The sequence below is a fragment of the Carassius carassius genome, chromosome 23 (genome assembly GCF_963082965.1).
Source record: "Carassius carassius chromosome 23, fCarCar2.1, whole genome shotgun sequence".
In the NCBI taxonomy this organism is placed as follows: Eukaryota; Metazoa; Chordata; class Actinopteri; order Cypriniformes; family Cyprinidae; genus Carassius; species Carassius carassius.
Window position 1 is genome coordinate 15944089 of NC_081777.1, and position 11721 is coordinate 15955809.

Genomic DNA, 11721 nt, shown 5'->3' on the forward strand with positions numbered 1-11721 from the left:
ATTCTTAAATAAAGAAACATTTACTGGAGTTACAAAATTACATGAAATACAAAGTCTAGTTTGAAGTGATTAAAACAAGAACTAATATCTGCCATTGGGCAAAAAATCCACCTTAACCTGTTAGCCATTATGGGACTCACAGCTGAAAGTCCCCTACCTAACTTAAAATTGTAACAGTTCCTTACTTCAGTGTGTTACACACAAAAACTTTATTTGGAAAGAAGACTCTTTGGGCTGTACTTTTTATCAACCAGAGTTAATAATATAAAAATAATAACATAATTCTCAAAATATTAAAAGTTATAGACACTGAAGTGAAAGGTGAAGAAAAAGGTGATCGCTAAGTTCCACCTCTGTCAGATGACAGGTGCGTCAGAGCGTGTGTCACCAGCCATCACGAGAGAGCACCAGAATTAAAATAAACAATCTTCCACCTACCTTTCACTATTTTTTGGTGGATCGTCTCATTCTGTTTGTGATGCTGTACGTTATAAAACTATGCCGTTTTTTTTACTACCAAGACGCCATTTCTGAGCGCGAGTTATTCCATAATGGACACAAACAGTTATCATCCATATTACAACGTTATTGCTTCTTTGGACTAAACATGCTCCATGAGATGTTGTTCAGTGGACCGTTACCTTCCTAACTAAAGTGGGATTTACAGCTGTGGATATGTTTATGACTCATTATTACGACGAATCTGGCATGTACTGAGTTTTGATTCTTCATGTTTTGATGTGTACTGCTTACACAAATTTAGCAAATCCATTCTTTATAAGCTTTCCATTTAAAAACAGCGATCTGTAATCGAAGCTTGAGGCTTAGATCTTTATGATACTGTATATACTTTGTCAAGATTAAATTTGTCCCATTTCATTTAATCTATTTGTAAATATTGACATGCGCAAACAAGGGGAGCTCAGGACGCAGGTGTCGGGGTGCAGGTTAAGAGGTTAAGGGAATAAATTATGACCGTGTGAAAAGACTGCAACAAGATATACCTTGAAGATGCATTTGTTTGTTTGTTAAAGATAAATGAATGTCAATTACTGACATGCAAGCCCCTGTGTCCACCAGCATGTAGCTTTCCTGGCCTCCAAGGTTAGCATATACAAATGGACACTTTTAACAGAGGCCGGTTCCCGTCAATCTGTGCCCTGAAGGACTCTTGTCAGCTTTTCAACTTGTTGCATAAGCTACTTCATCTGAGCCTCCATTTCAGTTCCCTGCTTCGCTGCATTAGGCTGTTTTCGAAGCAAGGCTGAGGAAGTGTTTTTTATGGTTGTATGCTGGGGCAAAGGGCAAGCCAACTATAGTAACCAGTCTTGTTCAAGACTATCCTGAGCCAGAGTTCCCCATGCTACAGAAGAAGCCCAATCAATATTTGTTGGCAGAGATTATCCTTCAGTGAATTCAACAAAGGGCTCATTAGGGCCTTGATGAATCATAGTAACAATAGTGAAATTCTGAATTCCTGATCCAATTATATGCTGAAATTCTGTGTGCAGTGCATTAAATTGGTCTCCATACAGTAGTCATCTGCATTTGCAGGTGACTGCATGGGTGGAGCGAGATTGACAATTTGACCAGGGTATGTAGACGGGCAGACCTGTTTACAAATTGAATACAGATCTTTTACTGCTAGGCAGTTTTCTGTCGCCATTAGCCACAAGAGATCCCAAAAATCAGAATAGGTACAGTTAGATTTCATGAGCGGTATTTATTATTATTATTATTATTATAATTATTATTATTATTAATTTATTATTTATTATTAATTATTATTATTTATTTTCATTTTGATGATTATAACTGACAACTAAGGAAAATCCCAAATTCAGTATCTCAGAAAATTAGAATATTGTTAAAAGGTTCAATATTGAAGAGACCTGGTGCCAAACTCTAAACAGCTAATTAACTCAAAACACCTGCAAAGGCCTTTAAATGGTCTTTTAGTGTAGTTCTGTAGACTACACAAACATGGAGAAGATTGCTGACTTGACAGTTGTCCAAAAGACGACCATTGACACCTTGCACAAGGAGGACAAGACACAAAAGGTCACTGCAAAAGTGGTTGGCTGTTCACAGAGCTCTGTGTCCAAGCACATTAATAGAGAGGTGAAGGGAAGGAAAATATGTGGTAGAAAAAAGTGTACAAGCAATAGGGATAAAAACAAAACCCATAAAAAATGTGGGTAAGATTCACAAAGAGTGGACTACAGCTGGAGTCAATGCTTCAAGAACCACTACGCACAGACGTATACAAGACATGGGTTTCAGCTGTCGCATTCCTTGTGTCAAACCACTCCTGAACAAAAGACAGCATCAGAAGCCTCTCACCTGGGCTAAAGACAAAAAGGACTGGACTGCTGTGGTCCAAAGTAATGTTCTCTGGGTGAATACCCTACCCAGCTAGGTGGGCACAATGGGCACCAGAGAGGTGGATTCAGTCTCAGCCTCAAAAAGCTGCAATAAAACGTTCCTAGTCCCTGGGCGATAGAAGATGTTAAAGTTAAAATGCCCAAAGAATACAGCCCAGCGGGCCTGTCAAGAATTTAATCTTCTGGCAGAACGGTGTACTCAAGATTCTTATGATCATCCAAACTTCACCCTCCAGCCAGTGATGCCACTCCTCCAACACTAACTTAACAGCCAGTAACTCCTTATTCCCAATGTCGTAGTTCCATTCCAAACGTGTAAAATGACGAGAGAAAAAGGCTCAAGGGTGTATTTTGTCATCAGCAGGTGATCTCTGGGACAAAATAGCCCCCACTTCCACCTCTGATGCATCCACATCCTCTACAAATTTGCGAGACAGGTCCAGATTTCTAAGGATAGGGGCTAAAAACAAAACAGCCCTTTAATTTCTCAAAGCCCCCCTGAGCCTGTTCTAACCAACAGAAATTACTTTTTTTGTGGAAGGGAGATTAGTCAGAGGCAGGGCGATTTAGCTAAAACCTTGAATGAATCTCCTGTAAAAATTGGCAAACCCCAGAATTCGCTGAACTGCTTTACAATTATCCAGGGTGGGCCAATTAGCAACCGCTTCTACTTTGGCAGGGTCCATTTGAATGCCCTCTGGTGTCAAAATAAACCCCAGGAACAGAACTGACCATGTGTAGAACTCAAACTTCTCCTTTTTGGTGAATAAACGATTCGCTAGAAGCTGATGTAACACTTGTCTGATGTGCTGGATGTGATCATGCTCATTCTGGGAGAAGACCAGCTAGGGCCTGTACCATGAAGCTGGATTAGGTGGCTAGCCAACTATGTTTCAGCTTAGTTTCCGCCAACCCTGGGTTTTAGGTACTATGAAAGTAGCTGGGCTTTAATCTGTGTTTGTTGCCATGGTATCTTACGCTGCACGGCTAACCTGCTCCAGGGCAGGTTATGTTCTGGATTCAAGATCTCAGACTGAAGTTTGACCAATCAGCTGTGAGCAAAGAAACATATAGGTGACGTAACTAATTCCCAGCGTCTGTTCACTGTTGCAATGGCTTCACCTTTTCTCCCAAATCTTGTGGATATCTCCGCGCAAATTGTTAGACGAGCAGTTCGTAGAGAAAGTGTTTTTAGGGACAGACAAAATCCATTTAATTTTCCTGATACTTACTTGTATGAAAGATACAGATTTTTCGCGGAAGGAATGTCTTATCTTTGTGAACTTCTTGAGCCGCACATAACAAATCTGACTCGTCGAAGCCATGCCCTTACTGTTCCGCAAATGGTATGTATTGCGTTGCGTTTTTTTGCAAGTGGTACATACTTGTATGCGTTCGGGGATGCAGAGAATCTAGGGAAAAACACGGTCTGTCGAACCATTCGAAAGGTGGTCCTCGCTCTGCAGGGGTACATAAACAGCTTCATTGTGTTCCCTGGACATTTATCAACCATTTCCATAAAAGAGGGCTTTTATAAAATTGCTGGTAAGATATCTTGATAGGGTGACATCACATGAACAAATGTAACATTTCACACATATTTCACGCATATTTCACACTTAAAAATCTATTATACAGTAGTCTGCAGTAGCTACCTGTTAAGAATGATTTTAAATATATATTTTTAATTCCTATGATAGGATTCCCTAGAGTCATAGGAGCAATACATTGCACACATGTTGCAATCTCCACAGCTCTCGGAGAACATGAGGCAGATTATGTGAACAGAAAGTCCTTTCACAGCCTTAATGTTCAGGTAGGGCTACTATATAGCCTATGTGAAATTATTTTTTTTTTGCATTGAGATCAATCTTTAAATAAATAGTAACTAACAGATAGGACAATTATTTACTGTACATTTCATCTGCAGATGACTTGTGATCATGAATGCATGATCACAAGTTTGGATGCCAAATGGCCTGGCTCTGTGCATGACTCACAAATTTTCCGTGAGTCTATTTTGTGTCAGCGCTTGAGGAAGGCAAGTTAAATTTGGTACAGTACACTTTAAAGTTTTAATTTTGATGGCCTGTTGGTTGGAGATCGAGGTTATGCATGCCAGAGGTTTTTGCTAACCCCCTATCCTGACCCTCAGACAGGGCCACAAAACCGCTTTGATGTGGCCCTCAGTAAAACCAGGGTCAAGATCGAGATGACCTTTGGCATCTTAAAAGCACGTTTCAACTGCTTTAAGCGTTTAATTAAGAGTGTCACCAGAGCGGGCATCACAGATAGTGGCTTCATGTGCCATTCTGCATAATATAGCCACTATCAGAAAGGAGCGAGTACCACCACAAAACCAGCTTCTCCCTGATGAAATTGACCCCATCACACTTGACCACCCAGCTGGCACAGCTGTCAGAGATGCAATCACAACACAATATTTTACTTAATAAAAGCACACTGACACTGCAGATATGTCTCAAACTGTTTTATTGGTCATCATGTGGCTAGGGGGGAAGAAAGAGAGCAAGAAAAATTACAATAATAAACATTCGTAGTGTTCATACTAAAGGGTTACTTGGTTACAAAAAAAGTTCACATACTGAGATCTGTTTTTCCAGCTGTTTGATCTCCAATTTAATTTTTTTAATTTGAAGCCTCCTCAGCTCACAGTCCAGCTCCTTCAGTGTGCAGTCTAGTTCTAGACTCCTTTTGTAAAGGGCCCTGACTGAGTCTGTTTCCACCTGAAACAATTCCACCACAAACAATCATTACACGTTTTCTGGAGGTTGATCAAATCACAAAAAGTGGCATGACTTTCTACAAACACAGGACTGACTGTAATTTATGTCAAGGGTTTAAAGCATTACCTTGTTCACATTCCTTCTATAGCCCATTGAGGTAGAGGCTTCAGTTTCTGGGGCAGGTTGTGAAAAATCCTACAAAAGAGATGTGTAAGGGCCTGTCCCATACACAAAAGAAATATATTTGAAATATATTTTCAGAATATGTTTTGGAGTATATGCAAATATTTGAAATTTGCCCAATAAATATATTTCACACTTAACATAATGTATTTTTGTTATATTTCAGAATATATTTCAATGTATTTTTTTCTGTATGGGTCCCCAAAAGTGTCAAAAATATATGTGTCATATATTCCAAATACACTGAAATATATTCTGAAATATAAAAAAAATATATGATGTTAAGTGTGAAATATATTTATTGGGCCAATTTCAAATATTTGCATTTATTCCAAAATATATTCTGAAAATATATTTCAAATATATTTCTTTTGTGTATGGGGTCACTTAATTATGACATTTAAATGTGTGCCATAATAAAAAAGCTCAGTGCATTCACCTCAGCAACTTTCTCAGAACACACAGACAGAGTGTCTTCATCGTTTGGTTCACCCTAATAAATAAACGGCCAATGTAAAGCATAACTGTTATAAAGCAGGTTATGTTTGGTGTTATGTCTGCTGCATACTGACCTCTGTGTGGGAGACTGTGTGCATGTGTGCTGGCTTCAACAGGGACACTGTATTTCCCTCTACTGCAGAACAGAGTCAGCCATATTTAACTTTTAAAAAAAACATTAGTAATGCATTGTACACACATACCCAGTGTCACTTGCTTAAAGGGGCCAGCACCAGGGTCAGACTGTACAGTACAGCACTTCCAATCCCATCCATAATCGGCCGCCCCTTATTGTTGCTCAGCGCCAACTCCTCCGCCACAGTGTAATCTTGAGGAGGTGACCCTCCCCCAGTTTTCCTCATTTCACATTTTTTTCTGTTTGCTGCAAACAAGTGTTTGTGATTACATGTTCAAAAAAAGAATAAAAGGTTATGGTAAATACTCACCACTTTGAATTATATTTTTATATTTTGTCTTGATCTGCTGCCAAGAACGTTTGGAGTTGGGGTTGCATCTAAAAATCAATGAATAGCAATCTTTCTTAGGATGTAGTAGCCTATACATTCACATTTTACATACATCTCCACACGTATGTATGTATATATATATATATATATATATATATATATATATATATATATATATATATATATATATATATCAACACGAATACATTTTCATTTTAGCATTTAATACATTTTTAATATGATTAGCCTACATAAATGTACATTAATTGTTTACCCTACGCATTAACGCAATCAGCAATCTTCCTCCAAGATTGTTCTCTTGCTTTGGCAGCAGATAGAGTGTTACTGCGTGCTTGAAAAATACTTCTATATTCTTCATATTTCTGAAGAATTATCTCTTGCTCCTGCGCGGAAAAATATGAAAGCTTTAGCCTGAGTTCTGCCAGGAAGACTCAATTACTTCGTCACTAATTACCTTCCTCATTATCCAATCATGTCTTTATACTTTGGTATAAAAGATCGTACTTACACGTTTGAGTTCACAGATGCCGACGTGATAACCGCAGATTCCGACACGATTGTTCCTTGCTCAAGCTGTCGCGTTTATTGATTTACTCGCTATAGTTAAGTTTGTGTCCTGCAAACTATAGCGAGTTCGACGTTCCTCTAAGATGTACACGAGATCGCTGGCTTTGCTCCGCGTGGCGGTGCTTATCTGCGGTCATTCGTGTCGGATGATATACAAGCCTTGGCTTTTTCGGCAGAGGATGTGAAACATTGGAAACATTGGCGGAGTTCGGTTGCCAGGTTTTCTCAAAACCGTCAGTTACTACCAAAAATAGCCCAATCGCGTTCAAAAAGGGGTTTCTCGAAAGAGTTCACATTCTAGGGGCTATGTATGACATTATTGGGGTCACCTCAAACCCCGGACCGGAATAGCAACCCGCAGCAAAAAAAAAAAAAAAAAACGCCGGTCTTGGCAACGCCGGTGCTTTCCGAGATGTCGCGTCAGTGCTGCCTGGGTCTCCACACCTGAAAGGATTTTGGTCTCAATCAACAAATATTTCATCCGTACGCACACGTGAACCTGCACGAATGAAGTCTCTCCAGAACAGCAGACAGGATCAAGGCTGCCGGTCTCTTTCGGCATCTCGCCTCCATTACTTCAATCTACAACATTATAAGTGTCATTTTGTTCTATGCACTTGTGGTGTTCGGGCATTCACTTTATTCTCTGCAAGGCTTTATACTCACACGTTCAAGATAAAGCACTGGGCGTTTCGTGCTTGTTTATCTAGCAGACTTGCACTGCATAATTAAGATGTTGATTATAGTGCATGCAATGTTTTGAATAACTCCTTCGTAATGAGACATTTTAAGGCTTGTATAAAAGCTACAATCTTTTATACTGATAAGGATTGTTCACATTTCTGTAAAAAATATGCTTCGTCTAGCACACTGAAGATTGTTGTTTTAATCCTATGCTATCTTTGTTTATTCAGTCATTGTTCATTTTCGTCTATTCCTGGATGCTTCGTTCTGGAACAGGATTCTATGGCTGCAGATGCAGAGAACCGCTGCTCTCACCTCATCCTTTCACGGCTTCCTCTCGGACTAGCGCTATTATAAACACTGGATCTATCAAGCTGATGCGTATATGGACCCTTTCATTTGAGTCGTAGGTAAGCTTCGGCTCAATGCTCAGTAGGCATCTTAAGTCCATGTGACACGGAGTTGCTGCTGACTTTATTTCAGTGTCGTGACATATCTCCAGTTTAAACCAATTATTAATTAGCGGGCATGGTTTGTTTGCACTCCTGGTCTCCGTCTCACTCATAGCAAACTAACGGCTGGAGGGGTGCATTAAGGAGGTTCTGCACGTGCCGTCAACCTGAAGTCATCAGAGAAACTATGCATTACAGAGTGGAATGTTCAGATTTCGATAAAGATTACGAAGACAAACAATGATTAATCGTTACATCAAGATTAGCAATGTGTGCTAGTAAGTTTAAGTCAATTTCGATTTTATGCGGACTTTAAGCTGCAATCTAGGCTTGTTATTTCGCGCATCTACTGGTGTTGGTTCATTCTGTCTCTCATACCATCGACTTCAGTCTTACTTGGCTGTTGCGGCCTTCACATTACACTTTCAGACTTTCAGACAGCTGTGCCCTCAGCCAACCCCGATCCTTCAATCTGCCCTCTGTTAGCAGAAATAATACTAACTAAACGACCTGCTTGCGTCAGCTAGAAATCACATTTCTAAAGGCGTCGCTCCCTCTACACTCAAAGCCTACACGTCTGCATGGTCCGCTTCCTAACGTTTTTTCCTTCCAAATTTCTGTTTACCTATCTAATTTTGACTGTTTGCTCCTTCTCGCTTTAATTTAAAAAATCGCAATCTTAAAATTTCTCTATTCACAGACTCCTTGCCGGCATCAATTCTACACTAAAATTTTATAATCCTAATTTTCAAAGCCTTTCTGAATATTCCGTTCGATTACTACTTAAGGGGTTAGCTAAATCCCCCAACAAAATCAAAGACAAACGTCTGCCTATTACCATGCCCATATTGCAAAATTAATTACTTCCGTCCGCTATGGCCTTCTTTCTAAGTACCTCTATATTCTTCTCGAGGCAGTGTTTTATTAGCCTGGTTCTACCAGACTCTTGTACATTTCATTGGAGTACTGAAGGGAAATGAAATTGAGCGGAAGTACGTAGGAGGGCGGAGCCAGGCTAATGTTTTATCTGCCTTCTACGGGTTTATGCGTCCAGTGGAATTCACTTCAGAAACTAATTAATTTGATCCTGCTCGCGGCATTCCTTTTCAGATCTACGATTCGGACCTAAATTCTTCACACTCTTCCGTAAGCACTCCAAACCGATGCGCAAGGCTCTGGCGCTACCTTAACATTTTCAAATCAATAATTTCTGTCCCTTCTCAGCCATGGTGAAATTTCTTAAAATCCGGCCTAGAACTTCTAAAAACGCACCGCTCTTTATTTTACCTAACGGAGCACCCGTTTCCAAGGCCTGTTTTAGAACTCACTTAACCGCCGTTCTCAAGCTGCAGTCTATTCCCCTCTCTCTATACCAGCCATTATTCAGAATAAGGCCAGCTACTTCAGCAGCTGAACGAGGAATCTCTACGTCAGCTATTAAGATCAAGGGCAGATGGTCTTCCTCAGTGTTCGAATCATACATCAGACCTGACCATTCCCGAAGCTCAGCAAGCTCTCCTGTTAGAAATCAGGTAAATTCATGCAGTAACTGGTGGTGGTGTTACTAGCTGTATTTAAAAAAAAAAAAAAACACTATCTGTATGGTCTATTGAGGCCTGTCTGCGTCTGGCCTATCATGGCTATTTTTCTGTACGGTCTATCGAGACCTGTCTGTGTCTGCCTATCGTGGCTGTCTGCGTCTGGCCTACCGTGGCTATTTCTGTACGGTCTATCGAGACCTGTCTGTGTCTGCCTATCGTGGCTGTCTGCGTTTGGCCTATCGTGGCTATTTCTGTACGGTCTATTGAGACCTGTCTGTGTCTGCCTATCGTGGCTGTCTGCGTCTGGCCTATTGTGGCTATTTCTGTATGGTCTATCGAGGCCCGTCTGTGTCTGGCTATCATGGCTATTTTTCTGTACGGTCTATCGAGACCTGTCTGTGTCTGCCTATCGTGGCTGTCTGCGTCTGGCCTATCGTGGCCATTTCTGTACGGTCTATCGAGACCTGTCTGTGTCTGCCTATCGTGGCTATTTCTGTATGGTCTATCGAGGCCTGTCCGTGTCTGGCTATCATGGCTTTTTTCTGTACGGTCTATCAAGGCCTGTCCGTGTCTGCCTATCGTGGCTATTTCTGTACGGTCTATCGAGACCCGTCTGTGTCTGCCTATCGTGGCTGTCTGCGTCTGGCCTATCGTGGCCATTTCTGTATGGTCTATTGAGACCTGTCTGTGTCTGCCTATCGTGGCTGTCTGCGTCTGGCCTATCGTGGATATTTCTGCACGGTTTATCGAGACCTGTCTGTGTCTGCCTATCGTGGCTGTCTGCGTCTGGCCTATTGTGGATATTTCTGTATGGTCTATCGAGGCCCGTCTGTGTCTGGATATCATGGCTATTTTTCTGTACGGTCTATCGAGACCTGTCTGTGTCTGCCTATCGTGGCTGTCTGCGTCTGGCCTATCGTGGCCATTTCTGTACGGTCTATCGAGACCCGTCTGTGTCTGCCTATCGTGGCTGTCTGCGTCTGGCCTATCGTGGCCATGTCTGTACGGTCTATCGAGACCCGTCTGTGTCTGCCTATCGTGGCTGTCTGCGTCTGGCCTATCGTGGCTATTTCTGTACGGTCTATCGAGACCCGTCTGTGTCTGCCTATCTTGGCTGTCTGCGTCTGGCCTATCGTGGCTATTTCTGTACGGTCTATCGAGACCCGTCTGTGTCTGCCTATCGTGGCTGTCTGCGTCTGGCCTATCGTGGCTATTTCTGTACGGTCTATCGAGACCCGTGTGTGTCTGCCTATCGTGGCTGTCTGCGTCTGGCCTATCGTGGCTATTTCTGTACGGTCTATCGAGACCCGTCTGTGTCTGCCTATCGTGGCTGTCTGCGTCTGGCCTATCGTGGCTATTTCTGTACGGTCTATCGAGACCCGTCTGTGTCTGCCTATCGTGGCTGTCTGCGTCTGGCCTATCGTGGCTATTTCTGTACGGTCTATCGAGACCCGTCTGTGTCTGCCTATCGTGGCTGTCTGCGTCTGGCCTATCGTGGCTATTTCTGTACGGTCTATCGAGGCCCGTCTGTGTCTGCCTATCGTGGCTGTCTGCGTCTGGCCTATCGTGGCTATTTCTGTACGGTCTATCGAGACCCGTCTGTGTCTGCCTATCGTGGCTGTCTGCGTCTGGCCTATCGTGGCTATTTCTGTACGGTCTATCGAGACCCGTGTGTGTCTGCCTATCGTGGCTGTCTGCGTCTGGCCTATCGTGGCTTTCCTGTACGGTCTATCGAGGCCCGTCTGTGTCTGCCTATCGTGGCTGTCTGCGTCTGGCCTATCGTGGCTATTTCTGTACGGTCTATCGAGACCCGTCTGTGTCTGCCTATCGTGGCTGTCTGCGTCTGGCCTATCGTGGCCATTTCTGTATGGTCTATCGAGACCCGTCTGTGTCTGCCTATCGTGGCTGTCTGCGTCTGGCCTATCGTGGCTATTTCTGTACGGTCTATCGAGACCCGTCTGTGTCTGCCTATCGTGGCTGTCTGCGTCTGGCCTATCGTGGCTATTTCTGTACGGTCTATCGAGACCCGTGTGTTCTGCCTATCGGGGCTGTCTGCGTCTGGCCTATCGTGGCTATTTCTGTACGGTCTATCGAGACCCATCTGTGTCTGCCTATCGTGGCTGTCTGCGTCTGGCCTATCGTGGCTATTTCTGTACGGTCTATCGAGACCCGTGTGT

The 11721-nt window shown here is 42.5% G+C and overlaps 1 pseudogene; it reads left to right on the forward strand.

Annotated features, from left to right (window-relative positions):
* The first annotated feature begins 3496 nt into the window (after positions 1 to 3496).
* On the forward strand, positions 3497 to 4837 carry LOC132101131 (putative nuclease HARBI1; annotated as a pseudogene).
* Positions 4838 to 11721: the final 6884 nt, after the last annotated feature.